Below are 14,388 nucleotides of genomic sequence, written 5' to 3'. Positions count from 1 at the left end.
GAAGAAACTCAAATCTACTTTAACAGTGCTTCATATAGCCTGTGATCCTAAGACTTGGGAGGTAGAGGCAGGAAAATTAGGACTTCAAGGCTACACAGAGAGTTCAAGGCTAGTCTGGATTACATGAGACCCGGTCTCAAGGAAGATGGACATGAAGTTCCATCCCAGCTAAGGAGTTATTGGTGATCAATGGCTGCAAAAAGAAGGAAAATTAGCTTTCTTTAAGTGTGATACTGTTGCTAGAGTTTTCCGCCTTGCCCACAGTCAGGACAAATCTTTGTCACCCGCCAGTCCCACAGCTGCTCAGACCCAACCAAGTAAACACAGAGACTTATATTGCTTACAAACTGTATGGCCGTGGCAGGCTTCTTGCTAACTGTGCTTATAGCTTAAATTAGTCCATTTCCATAAATCTATACCTTGCCACGTGGCTGGTGGCCCACCGGCATCTTCACATGCTGCTGGTCATGGCGGCGGCTGCAGTCAGTCCTTCTACCTTCCTGTCCTTTTATTTCTCCTCTCTGTTAGTCCCGCCTATCCTTCCTGCCTAGCCACAGCCGATCAGGTTTTATTTATTGATCAATCAGAACAACTTGACATACAGACCATCCCCCAGCACAGCCAAGTGCAGACCATCTCAGACACCTGCACTCAGGCCCATGGTCCTAATCATCCTCTATGCGGACCTGCTGGGTAACGCCACAAAGAACCCAAGAAGGGCTCCCACAGGACATACAGAACATCCACAGCACTTCCCCTTTTCTTTTTTTAAAAAGGAAGGTTTTAACTTTTACACATCTTTAAAGCCAGCTTGGTATATTTGGGAATTTGGGCGTAGCTTCTCTTACTACTTCCTGCTGGAGGGGGGCGCAGTATCTTATGGGGATACAAAGAAAATTTTAGGTTCATGGAGTAGTCCGTGAGACTTTATCGTCTGAGCCAGTTGCCTTGAAACGATTCTGGATGTTGGATCACCTGGGCCATGGTGTCCTCGGAGACCTTTCAGGGGATCTTGGCTGGTCAAATCTGATGTATCTTAATCTGGAACAAATCCATAGCCTCTGGCTTTCTGTAGAGACAAAAACAGAGCCTCTTTTCCAAAGCAACATATCCTTACATGATACCCTTCCCCCAGTTAATGGCCACACATCTAAGAGTATATAGGCAGACTATTAATGGGACTTGGTAGGCTTTCCAAAAAAAAAAAAAAAAAAAAAAAGAGAACTCAAAAGTTAAGTGAGTATGGAATGGCAGGCAGTAGATAGGGGAGGATGTTGTGGAACCATCCTTTTGTACACTGTGAATATGTATTACTCTCATTGGTTAATAAAGAGCTGATTGGAGGACAAAAAGTAAGTGTGGGAGGGAGGAGTCACCAGGAGACACAGAGAGAAGCAAGATGAACATGCAGTGCTGAAAAAAGGAACTGCCACATGGCAGAGTGTACATAAGAAATATGGGTTAATTTAAGTTGTAAGAGCTAATTAGTAACAAGCCTAAGCTATCAGCTGAGCATTTATAGTTAATATTAAGTCTCTGTGTGGTTATTTGGGAGCTGGCCTGTGGTCCCAACAAAAAACTCCACCTAGACCGGGCAGTGGTGGCAAACGCCTTTAATCCCAGCACTTGGGAGGCAGAGCCAGGTGGATCTTTGTGAGTTCGAGGCCAGCCTGATCTACAGAGTGAGATCCAGGAAAGGCACAAAGCTACACAGAGAAACCCTCTATCGAAAAACCAAAAAAAAAACAAAAAACAAAAAACAAAAAAAAAACTCCACCTACAGAAGGAGGCTGAATATGATTAAAATACAATGTATGAAATTCTCAAAGAATTAATGAAAAATTAAAAATGCTTCATACAAACAAGATATAGATTAAAATTGCAAAGGATATTAAAGTGCAATTATTAAATAAATAAATAAACTAAATAAAAGGCTAGAGAATACCGGACATACAGAATCAACAGTGAATTTAGAATCAGAAGATAAATGTAACAACACATAAGACTATGAAACTGGAAAAAGCTGGCACTGATGAGTTTCATTCAAAATATTACAGTTGGTTCTACCATGTGGTATGAAACCTTTGTCAAGTTACTTAGCCTTTCTGTGCCTGGTTTTTAACCAAGAAAGCAGGACTCTTGTGCTCTTAAGTAATATTTATTAATAACATTGGCAATACTTGTATTTAATATATAATGCTATACTTAAATATTTATAAAACAGAGATCTGGATTGTAGTCACATAAGTAAATGAAACATAATAGAAGATCTAGAAAGAAGCTCACACATTTAAGGTTAACTGATTTTCTTTTTTACAAAAGTGCAAAGATAATTGAATGAAAAAATGGATAACCTTTATAGCAGTTGGTATTGGAATAACTGAATGCCTATACAAAAATTTAAATAAAAACAAGGAATCTCAATAAACCTGGTACTTCATGCACAGAAAAATGAAATGGGCAATAACAAAACATGAGATAAAAAGTTTTGAACTTTTGGAAAACTAAAGATATCTTAAGACACAAAAACCATGATCCATAAATGATAAAAACAGTGATTAACTGGAATTCATCCATGTTTATAACTTTCACAGGAGGCCTCAACCCTATGCAAAGAACTGCAGGCAACTAAGGAATATTGAGAGTGAGAGATCTACCCAGAGAAGATCACATTTGGTTATCCAATACCAAATGCTCAGCCTCAAAAACATATACATACAAGTAACATTATACAGACTGAATAGGTTGTGTTTACATATTTAGGAACATATATCCATAGATTTCTATAAAAATAATTAATGAAAAGAGGCCTTGAATTTGAAAGAGAGCAAAGAAAAGGAAGGGGAAATGATGTAATTATAATCTCAAAAATAATTTAAAAATATATACTGTGAAAATTAAAACACAAATAAAACATGGAACATATACCTGTAAAACTGATAACTAATATAGGACTTATATGTAGAATATACAAATGACTCCAAGCAAATAACAACAAAAATAATAAACAAAGCAACAAGAAAAATGGGTCAAAATGTGAACAAGCCTTTTACAGAAAGCTTCTTTGTATATTTTCCATTTTTGTGTAAAAGAATATGTGACTAATAAGCATATGAAAAGACTGTCTACAAGACTAGTCATTAGGAACATGGAAATGAAAGGACAATGTGTTATTAAGTATACACAAATATGACCAAACTCAGAGTGTGCTTTTATGTCATATATTTATAATAATATAGAGAAACTGAAGCTTTCATATCATATCTGTGAGGATGTTAAATGGTACAACCACTCTGGAAAATAGCTCAGCAGTTTTTTATAAAGCTAAACACATCCTTCTTATACAATCCTGTGATTTCTTTCAGGTATTTATCCCAGACATCTTTCCATAAATTTTATATTAAAATATTCATACCAACTTTTCCCATATGTTATAGTTTAAATATGAAATGTCTCTATAAGCTCAAGTACTGAGATTTTGGTTGCCAGCTGATGGATATTTGAGAAGTGATTGGATACTGAGGGTTATGATTTAATGGCTACATCAATTCTTTGATGAATTGATAATATGATACAACTATTGGGAAGTAATGACAAGTAGGAGGTGATTCTAGTTGAGGACAATAACTTGCCCTGGGCCTTTCCTATAGTTCTTTCTATGCTTCCTATTCATTATGAAATAAGTAGCCTTTGAGATATGCTCTTACTGCCATGATGTTCTGATTCACTATGGGCCAGAGTTAATGGTACAAAAGACTGCAGATTGAAACCTCTGAAATCATGAGTTAAAATAAATTCTCTCCCCTTAAGTGTTTTTATTTTTTATGTCAGGTATTTTGTCATTAGCAATGAGAAATTAACATATTATATTAGTATTCACTTGGAAAAAAGCCAAATTTTTAATCAACAGAGAAATGGGTAAACACATGTCCATACAGAGGAACACCACACAGTAATAAAAGAAGAATCACTAATACACAAAAGAAAACAGTGCTGAGTTTCAAAAAATGCTAAGTGTGAAGCCAGACACAAAAAAAGTTATGTTATATGACTCAATTTTCATAGAATTCAAATGCAAACCTAGCTACAGTGGCAGAAAGTAAATGGGGTCGAGGGTTAGGAAGCTTAAGAGTATTTTGTGAGTGATAGAAATGTTCAACACCTTGATAGTAATGACAGTTACATGATTATAAACATTTCTCAAGTCTCATCAAACTATAATGGGTGTATTTCAGTGTACATAAATATGTCATTTAACTTGATTTTAAATTTAAGAAATATTTTATGTTTAACAAGTGCTTTGCTTGCATGTATATCTGTGCATCTTGTTCATACAGTGCTTGCAGAGGTCAGAGGATTCCCTAGAACTGGAGTTAGGCATTTTGTGGTCATCATGTGCTCTTACTTGCTACAACCTTGATTTTTTTAAACTTAAAAAAAATAAAAATTAAAAAAAAATCCAAACATCAAAGCAGAACCATACTGAAATAATACAATATTTGAGATACAGAAGATTGACATCTAAAATACAAAAAAGAATGAGTACAGTTAAAGAGTGAACTAGCAAATTATACAACACAATTTAAGAACTATCTCAACCAAAAATGGAAATACAAAAGAAAGCATCTGGGCCAGCACTATGGCTCAATAGATAAGGATGTTTGTTACTAAGCCTAATAACCTGGGTTCACTCCCCAGAACTCACATGGTTGAAGGGAGAACCAACTCCTGCAAGCTGCCCTCTGACCTCCACACACAAAAAAAATATAAGTGAATGAATGAATGAATATAATAACAGAAAGTCTTGTAATTATTTAATAGATAGAAGTAGTGGGGTAATATGAGTCCCAGAAAGTGAGAAAAAGGAAAACATAAGAGTAAATATTTAAATAAATAATAACTATAATTTTGGTAAAATTAACAATAAACAATTATTGGTAGAAGACTATTAAAAGGGAAATAGGGGGAAATTCCTATCTGAAGAAACACTGAAAATTAAGAATACCTCAGAAGAAAATTCTCACAGCTTGTAAAGAGAAAGAACTAGTTGCCTAAAAGTGACATAACTAGGGTATTTATAATTATTTATAAGTAACAAGTCACTTAATGACAGAAATGTGTTCTAAGAAATGTGTTGTTAGGCAATTTTGATGTGTGAACCTCATAGAGTTAGATAAGCTAGAAAAGCTACTAAATCACTAGGTGATATGCTCTTATGGAACTTCCATTGTATGTATTATTTAATGCTAACATGACTATATTTGATCTCTGATCCTAAATACTGACTCAAAGATATTAAAAATCCTTTGAAATTGTCTTAGTTATTGTTCTATTGCTGTGAAAAGACACCATAATCAAAACTCATAAAAAAAAACATTTAATTGAGGATTTGTGTACAGTTTCAGAGGTTTAGTCTATTATCATTATGGTGAGGAGTATGGTGGCATGCATGCAGGTGCTAGATCAATAGCTGAGAGTCACATTCTGATCCATAGGCAGCAATCATGCAGAAAGAGAGACACTGGGCCTAGTATGGGCTTTTGAAACCTCAAAGCCTACTTCCATTGACATACCTCCTCCAACAGGGCCACACCTCCTAATCCTTCCCAAACAATTCATCAACTGGGGACTAAGCATGCAAATATATGAGCTTATGGGGGCCATTTTAATTCAAATCACCACAGGTATCTCCAAAGTGATATGATAGTCTTTTATGTAATGAGATGACTAGTGGCTAGATTCTCCCAGATAGCTTCAGAATGGGGGTTGGTCAGAAAAAGACCAGAGCTTGATTAGAAGGTTGAACCTTTAGTCTCATTTCCCAACTTCCAACTTCAGGAAGGGGAGGTGATCAAAATTTTATTTGATCATCAATGGGGAATTATACAAGAAAGCATTTATAATAATATAATGAAATCTTCATAGAACCCCAACTGTTCAGGACTGGGAAGAAGATACAGTTCAATTGGTAAAGTGCTTGCCTTGCAAGCATGAGAATCTGAGTTTCTTAGTGCTGAGGAAGTGGAGATAGGAGGATCCCAGCCTAAGATAATAGGTAAGCTTTAAGACAATGAGGACCATGTCTCAAAAATCAAGATAGATTATCTATGAAGAACAACACCTAATATTATTCTTGGGTCACCACCCCTCCCACATGCACCCCTACACACCCTGTGTCCCACAACACACAAAACAATACAAAAAATCCCCCAAGTACCAAGTTTAAAGAGCTTTTGGATTGAGGCCCACATGGAGGCTTCCCATATAGAGGATCCTGGAAGGTAGCACACCTAAAGAAGACATGGAAAATCTGCACTCCTTCCTCCATACCTTATCTTTTTCATGTCTTCCATCTGGCTGTTTACTTGTGTCTTTTGTAATACTTTTATAGTAAATGATAAATGCAAGAAAGAAGTTTCTCTACTACCCAATGAGATGACTCGGTGAGTAGAAATGCTTGCACACAAGCCTTATTACCCAAATCTGATCAAATTCTTCAGCAATAAAGAAGACACAAGCTGGCAAGAGAGAAATGAACTCCCAGGACTTGTCATCTGACACTACATGTATGTGTGCATGCACACATGCACACAGATAAAATAAGATAATTTAAAAATAAAATAATTTCTATGAGTCCTATGAACTACATTAACAAATATAACCAAATTCATGGTAAGTATTTTGTTCAGTGGAGAATTGCTTGGTATAGGGGGAAAACACAACACATTTAATATCAAAAGTAATGTGAATGACTGTATGTGAGACAGTTCATTATTCACAGCAGTACCATTTTTTTCATGGTCTCCCTCATAATTAGTTGTTCTCATGATAACTCTGTACTAATCTATGAAAGTTATTATATCTCTGACTTGTATTCTCTTTTTCATTAATTGTAAAAATATGGGTTTCAGCCGGGCGGTGGTGGCGCACGCCTTTAATCCCAGCACTTGGGAGGCAGAGCCAGGCGGATCTCTGTGAGTTCAAGGCCAGTCTGGGCTACCAAGTGAGTTCCAGAAAAGGCGCAGAGCTACACAGAGAGACCCTGTCTCGAAAAACCAAAAATAAAAAATATATATGGGTTTCATTATATTTTTATACATATGTACAATATACTTTGATCATATTAACCCACTCAGCACACTCTCTTGTACTCTGTGTTCCAACTAGTCTCTATCCTTTCAAACAGTCCTACTTCCATTATTTTAAAAAATTGAGATTCAATATATGAGAGGAACATCTGGTATTTGTGTTGTTGAGCTTGACTTCTTTCACTTAACATGAAGATCCATCTATTTCCTTCATAAATAGCACATGCTTATTTTTCTTTATTGCTGAATAATAAGCCAATATACATATATAAATATATACATATATGCCACATTTTTTATTCAATTGTCTGTTGATGGATACCTTGGCTGTTTTCACAACTTAGAAATTATGAATAGCATAGGAATAAACATAGTGGTACTAGTTTAGTTTTTTTGAGGAAGTTCTATGCTAGTTTCCATATTGGCTAGACTAAACTACATTTCCATTCACAACCTATAAAGGTTATTTTCCCATTCCTCTTGTGTAGATATAATTCTAAATGGTCTTATTAAATAAGAAACACAGAGCCAAATAAAGAGTTAAAAGCCCAGAGATGGAACAGTAGCCAAGAGCTAAGACCATCTTATCTTACCACTCGCTGCCATCCTTCCCCTGAGAGAGAGAGAGCTTCTTCCTGTGTCCTGTCTTTTTATTGCCTTTCTGTTCTGCCTTCTCATTGGCTCTAAACCCAACCACACGACTTCCTTGTCACTGCCTGTCTCTACAGATCTCCAGGTCTCTATGGTTGATACTGAGATTAAAGGTTTGGGTCACCGCTTGGCTGTGTCCTTGAACACACAGAGACTCTGCCTGACATGTGATCTGATTAAGGGCATGTGCTACCACTGCCAGACTTCTGCTTAATGGCTTGCTCTTAGCTCTGATCCCCAGGCAACTTTATTAACATACAAATAAAATTACATTTCAGCACAAATAAAATATCACCATACCCTTGTATCTTCACCAGCATTTGTGTTGCCTGTTTTTTGTTTGTTGGTTGGTTTGTTTCTGTTTTTGTGATAGCTATTCTGACTAACGTGAGATGGTACTAATGTAGGTTTGATTGTCTTTAATGGCTAAAGATGTTGAGCATTTATTCAGTTATTTGTTGACTATACTTCTTTTAAAGACTCTGTTAATTTGTTCATTTGTTGGTTGGACACACCTTTAATCCTATCACTTGGGAGGCAGAGATCCTTTCGGGTCTCTGTGAGTTCAAGGTCCCACTGGAAACAGCCAGGCATGGTGACTCACGCCTTTAATCCCAGGAAGTGATGGCAGAAAGCAGAAAGGTATTTAAGGCTAGAAGCCAGGAACTAGAGGCCTTTAGGCTTTTTAAACTTTTAGGCTTTTAGCAGCAGTTCAGCTGAGATTTGTTTGGACAGGAACTGAGAGGCTTCCAATTTGAGGAAACAGGATCGGCTGAGAAGTTGGCAAGGTGAGGTTACCTGTGGCTTGTTCTGTCTCTCTGATCTTTCAGAATTTACCCCAATACCTGGCACTGAGTTTTTTTTTTATTAATAAGACCTTTTAAGATTCGTGTTACAGCCGGGCGTGGTGGCGCACGCCTTTAATCCCAGCACTCGGGAGGCAGAGCCAGGCGGATCTTTGTGAGTTCGAGGCCAGCCTGGGCTACCAAGTGAGCTCCAGGAAAGGCGCAAAGCTACACAGAGAAACCCTGTCTCGAAAAAACCAAAAAAAAAAAAAAAGATTCGTGTTACACTCTGTTGTTTATTTTGCTATACTTTTAAATTTTATAAAATCTCGCATAGGAATTCTTGCTATTATTTTCTAACTTGTTAGAGTCATATTTGGGAAGTCATTTCCTATGTTTTATCTATTATACCATAATTAATGGTTTAGCAACTCCCCATCTGGTTCTCTCAGGATCTTTCACCAACCAGGTAACCAGGAGGCCAAGCTCCCATAAGTTAGGCCTATACTTTTTCCTCTCTAGGCCACTCAACTCCCTGCCTGCCTCTCCTGGGATCTAGTGTCCCTCAGGCTGAATGTACATCAAGCTATCTTGGAATCTCAGGCCACCAGTTAGGCCCCACTCATTTCCCCTTCCCTAGGCTGTCCAATTCCTTGTCCCATCACTGACACCTTTATTTTACCATGTCACTGGCTGGGCCCCTCTCCATGGATTCTTAGGTTTGATCTCTTGATCATGTCACAGAGTTGATGAAAGTTGTATTCATGTTTCATTTGTATATTTTCAGTCTCTAATGTTTTTTTCTCTGCTTGATCTAGTCTACTGATAATGCTTTCACTATTTTTTAAAATTTGACCTATTAAAATTTTCATTTCCAACAAATCTTTTTGTTTTCATTCTTCACTTTCATAAACTCAATTTTCAAATTTATTTTTATTTTATTTTTAAAGGTTTGTTTATTTATTTTATGTATATGAGTGCTCTATCTGAAGGTGCAACTTTATGCCAGAAGACAGCATCAGATCCCACTACAGATGGTTGTGCGCCACCATGTGGTTGCTGGGAATTGAACTCGGGACCTCTGGAAGAGCAACCAGTGCTCTTAACCACTGAGCCATCTTCCAGGCCCAAAACAATTTTTGAGACAGGATTTCTCTCTGGGTATCCTTGAACTCATTCTGTCGATCAGGCTGGCCTCGAACTCAGAGATCTGCCTGCCACTGCCTCCTGAGTGCTGGGATTAAAGGTGTGTGTGTCACCACTGTCCATCAATTTTATAGTTTAATTTCTCACTCATTTTGCTGATTTTTCTCATCCCCATCTTGAATTGTGTTTTTGCATTACAGTTTGTTCATTGTTTGGTGCAGAAATCTCTTGCAGTTACTTTTACCATATAGGGGTATTCATAGTAGGCAACTTCCTCTTGAGATTACCACCTCCACTTCAACTCATAGAAGAAAAAGAATATAACAATACCAATTGTTTCAAAACAAGTGAGAAGCAAGATGTGTCTCATATTTATAACCTCATAACTCAGGATGCCAGTGTGGGCTACATAGTGAATTCCAGGCAAACAGAAACAAACAAACAAAACAGGAGACATTAAAATGTAGTAGAAAAAGAAATACTACTATACTACAAACAAGGTAAGAAAAGAAAGAAATAGGGTATTTACCAACTAAAGTAAGAGTTTAAACATTATTAAAGATGAAAGTACTAATAATTAGGTGACAAAAGAAGGGACATGGAGAAAAGAAAAGAGAGAAGCAAGATAGGAAAGAGAAGTATATGTAATAGGATGAAAGTATAACAAATAATGGTGACAGATAGCATAGTAAAATAAATACAGAGAAATACAAAGTAACAAAAATAAAATTGAAACAAAAAACAGCCACCAAACAATATACTGACTAATTATTTCTTCCTTGCTAAGGAGAACAGGGTCTATTTTGTACCCTAGGTTTGTCTTTTACTATTTACTTTGATTGGGAAGTACAACTAATTTCCCTCTCTAAATTGCAAACTAGTTAGAGCAGAAAGAGGGCTCAGCCCAGTACAAGTAGCAAATGGTTTCCAGTAATCTCTCTTAGAATGTACAAGACAATAAAATCAAGGCAGTCTGTGCTTGCCAGGCTAGACATAGACTTTTGCTTATCTTGTGTTCCTGGGCCTCAGTTCACAGACCTAGAACTTCTGCTTTAATTCACGTATAGTTGGTCTTGTCCATCTTACCAAAATGTAAACTATAGTTCCATGGACATTTCTGCTGTTGACTTTCTTCTGCGGTGTAGCTTGCCTCTCACACTTTTTATCCAAATATACCTGTCTCATTGCATCTGAGTCCAACTTAGAATCAGTTTCCTGAGTCCACACCAACTCTTGAGGTCATTATTTGCCTTGTCTGTGGAGGAAGGCCTTTTGAAGTTAGAGAAATAAATATACAAAATCTGCTGGGTTGACTATAATATATAAAATGGTTCCTTGGACATAGTTGCTGCTAAGTAATGAAGAAGTATAGTGGACCCTTTATCAGCATCTGCTTGCTGTGCAGGATATAAATCCTCCATGTTAAATTTTGTTTTTACAAGGGGTTGGCTTGTGCACTTTGGTAGCTTCCTGAAGCTTTCTTTTCTCTTTTACTTGGAGTTCCACTGGAGAGGGTGTATTTTTTTTCCTTCCCTATCATTTTGTTTGGTACCCTAAGTTATTGTCCTTACTTCTTTTATGAATCTAAAATTTTATATTTCTGGGTTCCACCCAGTCTTTTTCTAATGTGTACTGTTGTATTCCCTTGCCTTTCTATGCTACCTACTTATCCCTGCTGCACATACCAGATATTTTGTTTCAGATTTGCGAAAACACAAGGAAATCTGTGTAACTCTTAATCAACCATTTTATTACTCTCTTTAGTTTCAGAGTAATTTTAAGTCTAAATTTCAATTTTAAGCACACAATTCAAAATAATTTTTATTATATGCAGTTCATACTCTGCTCTAGTGCTTTGATTTTTAAAAGAAGTGATCAAATTAAATGATGAAATTTTTTAATGTTTACCTTGTACTATCATATTTTATATTTGCCATTTAAATGTAGAAAAGTGTAGTTAACCAGAGTGGTTAGTGACATGAAAGATGCCTGCATTCAGGCTTAATAATGATAAAGTGTTTTATATTGATTCTTCAAATGAGTCATGTATTAAAAGATTAATATGTAATTAAGATTTATCAAAATTAACTTCAATGTAGAAATAAAAGAGAAAATGTGCTAATTTGAAGGTTACACATAAATTGTTAAAAGTAGTAACTAAAAGTCAAAAGTAATTGCCTCAAGCATTAGGAACCTGACCCAACAAAAAATTAATTTTCAACAGCAGTTTGAGAGAAATGTAGATTTAGCAAATATTGAAGGTTAAATGTTGTCTACCTTATTAAATTCATATGAAATAAACTTAAACATAATTTTTAAGTGTTGAAAAGATGACTACCTAATGGTTAATACTCAACTAACTATAAAGTCATAGAAATTTAAAGCATATTTTCATCAACTAAATAAGTGTGAAGTAAAATTGATAAGATATATAGGAAGAAACAAGTTTATTACATAAAAATTCTAACACATTCCTTTTAAAAATTACTTTTATTTTTTGAGATCATTTCCTTCTTCCCTTTTCTCCCTCCAAACTCTCCCATACACACCCTCCTTGCTCTCTTTCAAAATCATTGCCTCTATTTTTCATTATTCATTATTACATACATATATGTATATGTATGTACATATATATTCCTAAATACATAAATAAAACCTACTCAGTCCATATGTTACTTGTTTTTATGCTTTCAGGGATGACCATATGTTTTTGAATAACTAGTTGTGCTCTTTTCTGTGGAAGACTATTTCTCCCACATTTAGCATTTCTTTGTTGTCCATAGTTTCTGTGTAGGGTTAAGGCTGGCTGGGCTTTCTACTGTCCACTTTACTGTGTTTATTACTGTTATCCTTGTTAAGCTCAAGTTTAGGCAGCCATGTTGGTAAGACTTTATGGGTTCCTAGGAGATGCAATCTCACAGCAAACTCCCCAAACCTCTATTACAATATTTTCTGCAATGTTCTCTGAGCCTTAGGTGCAGGAGCTGTTTTGTAGCTGTTTCTGTTGGGTCTGGGCTCTATAGTTCTGCACTTTGATTAGTTAACACACTTTTTAAAATTAGATCAAAGAGACAAAATTATTCAGAAGAATGTGAATGATATCTTTATCACAACTAAGAAACTTCAACTTTATCAATATTGACTTCCTCAAATTAAAATTTTTGAATAGTGCTTGATTGTGAGGAGTGAATTAAAGAAATATTTAAAATATCCCCACACAAAATATTCTAGGTTCAGATGGTTTTACAGGCAAGTATGACTACATTTTAAGGAAATCATCCTAATTTTAATAAAACTCTTCCTAACAACAGAAAAGAATGTCCCCTAACTTAATCTTTGAAGTAAGCATAATCACAACATTATGTGAAAGGAAAATGACATAGTCAGTTCATTTACAAATATAAATGCATAACTCCTGCTTGAAATATTAATTGAACACAATGCTATGTTATGCTAGTGATGCAAAGGTAGTCAAATATGAGGAAAATGTATTAAAGTAATTCATTAGTTAATAGATTCGAAGAAAAATTACATCATACTAAAATTATTGTTGAAAATGTTTTGTTAAACTTTTATATGTGAGAAGCAACACAATCTATTTCCTACTGCATATTATCAACGCAGAATGTAGTCCTGATGTTGTTCTGTCCTTAAATGAATCATCTTTAATGTGATATTAGCATAATTGATTATAAAATTCAAGGGACAGATGGAAATAATTTGAGACTTACCTTCTAGTATCAAAGGAAAAGATGTCTAAATTCCAAGTGTTACTGTCAATAATTAACTAACAACCAACTAACTAACTAACTAACTAACTAACTAAAAAGCATCAGAACCTGATAATCACTGGGCATTTAAGATTTGCAAATCCATGCTAAGATATGTTGGTGTGACCTCACCAGTATTTGTCTAGTCCATAAGACTGTACTATTTCAGGGAGGTGGGGACAGAGACAGACAGGCAGGCAGGCAGGCAGGCAGGAAGACAAGGACAGAGACTACCAAAGGTTAATCTTTATCATAACATTTTAAAGATTTGATGTTCAATATTGCCTACACATAGGGTTAGAGGTGGAGGAATAAATGGACACAATAAAATGGAGTATAAAGAGAACTGATTTCAAGTAAATTAAGAACTGAACTGCAATTTTCTATCATATGTGTTTCCAAAATTAACTGCCCTATGGATATCTTATATAAAATTGTAACCAGAGGACAAAGATGAATTAGAACAGTTCCATGGGGAAACATAGGAACACTGATATATATTTATTTTTAATTATATACCACAAGGGTTAATTATATGGGGTCATTAGAAGAATAACTGCTCCAGATTAACTCTAATATGTGCAAAAGTGATAAGTTGAAATGACAGATATACTTTCCAGCAACAAAAAATACTGATCTCTAAACTTTAAGTAGAACATCAGTACACTGGAATTGATCCAGGGGGCAAGAGGTGTGATAGGATGGTAAATCAAAAATATAAAGAAAACATGGTTTTAGTGTGGCAGGATCACTGTCTACAAATATTCAAAAAGCTGTCATATAAAAAAGGAAATGAAACTCATTTGTTCAGAAAAGGAGCCAGTTTTTAAGCTCATAGAGTTGCTAATTTAAGATAAATAAAAGGTATAGATATCCAGTAATTTTTTAACAGTTTAAATCACAAAATAATGAGTTCCCCATTCAAGAAAACATTTAAGAAACTATAGA

Source organism: Peromyscus maniculatus, chromosome X (assembly GCF_049852395.1).
Source record: "Peromyscus maniculatus bairdii isolate BWxNUB_F1_BW_parent chromosome X, HU_Pman_BW_mat_3.1, whole genome shotgun sequence".
Taxonomy (NCBI): domain Eukaryota; kingdom Metazoa; phylum Chordata; class Mammalia; order Rodentia; family Cricetidae; genus Peromyscus; species Peromyscus maniculatus.
The sequence above is the reverse complement of the archived record's forward strand: the minus strand, read 5'-3'. Positions refer to the sequence as shown.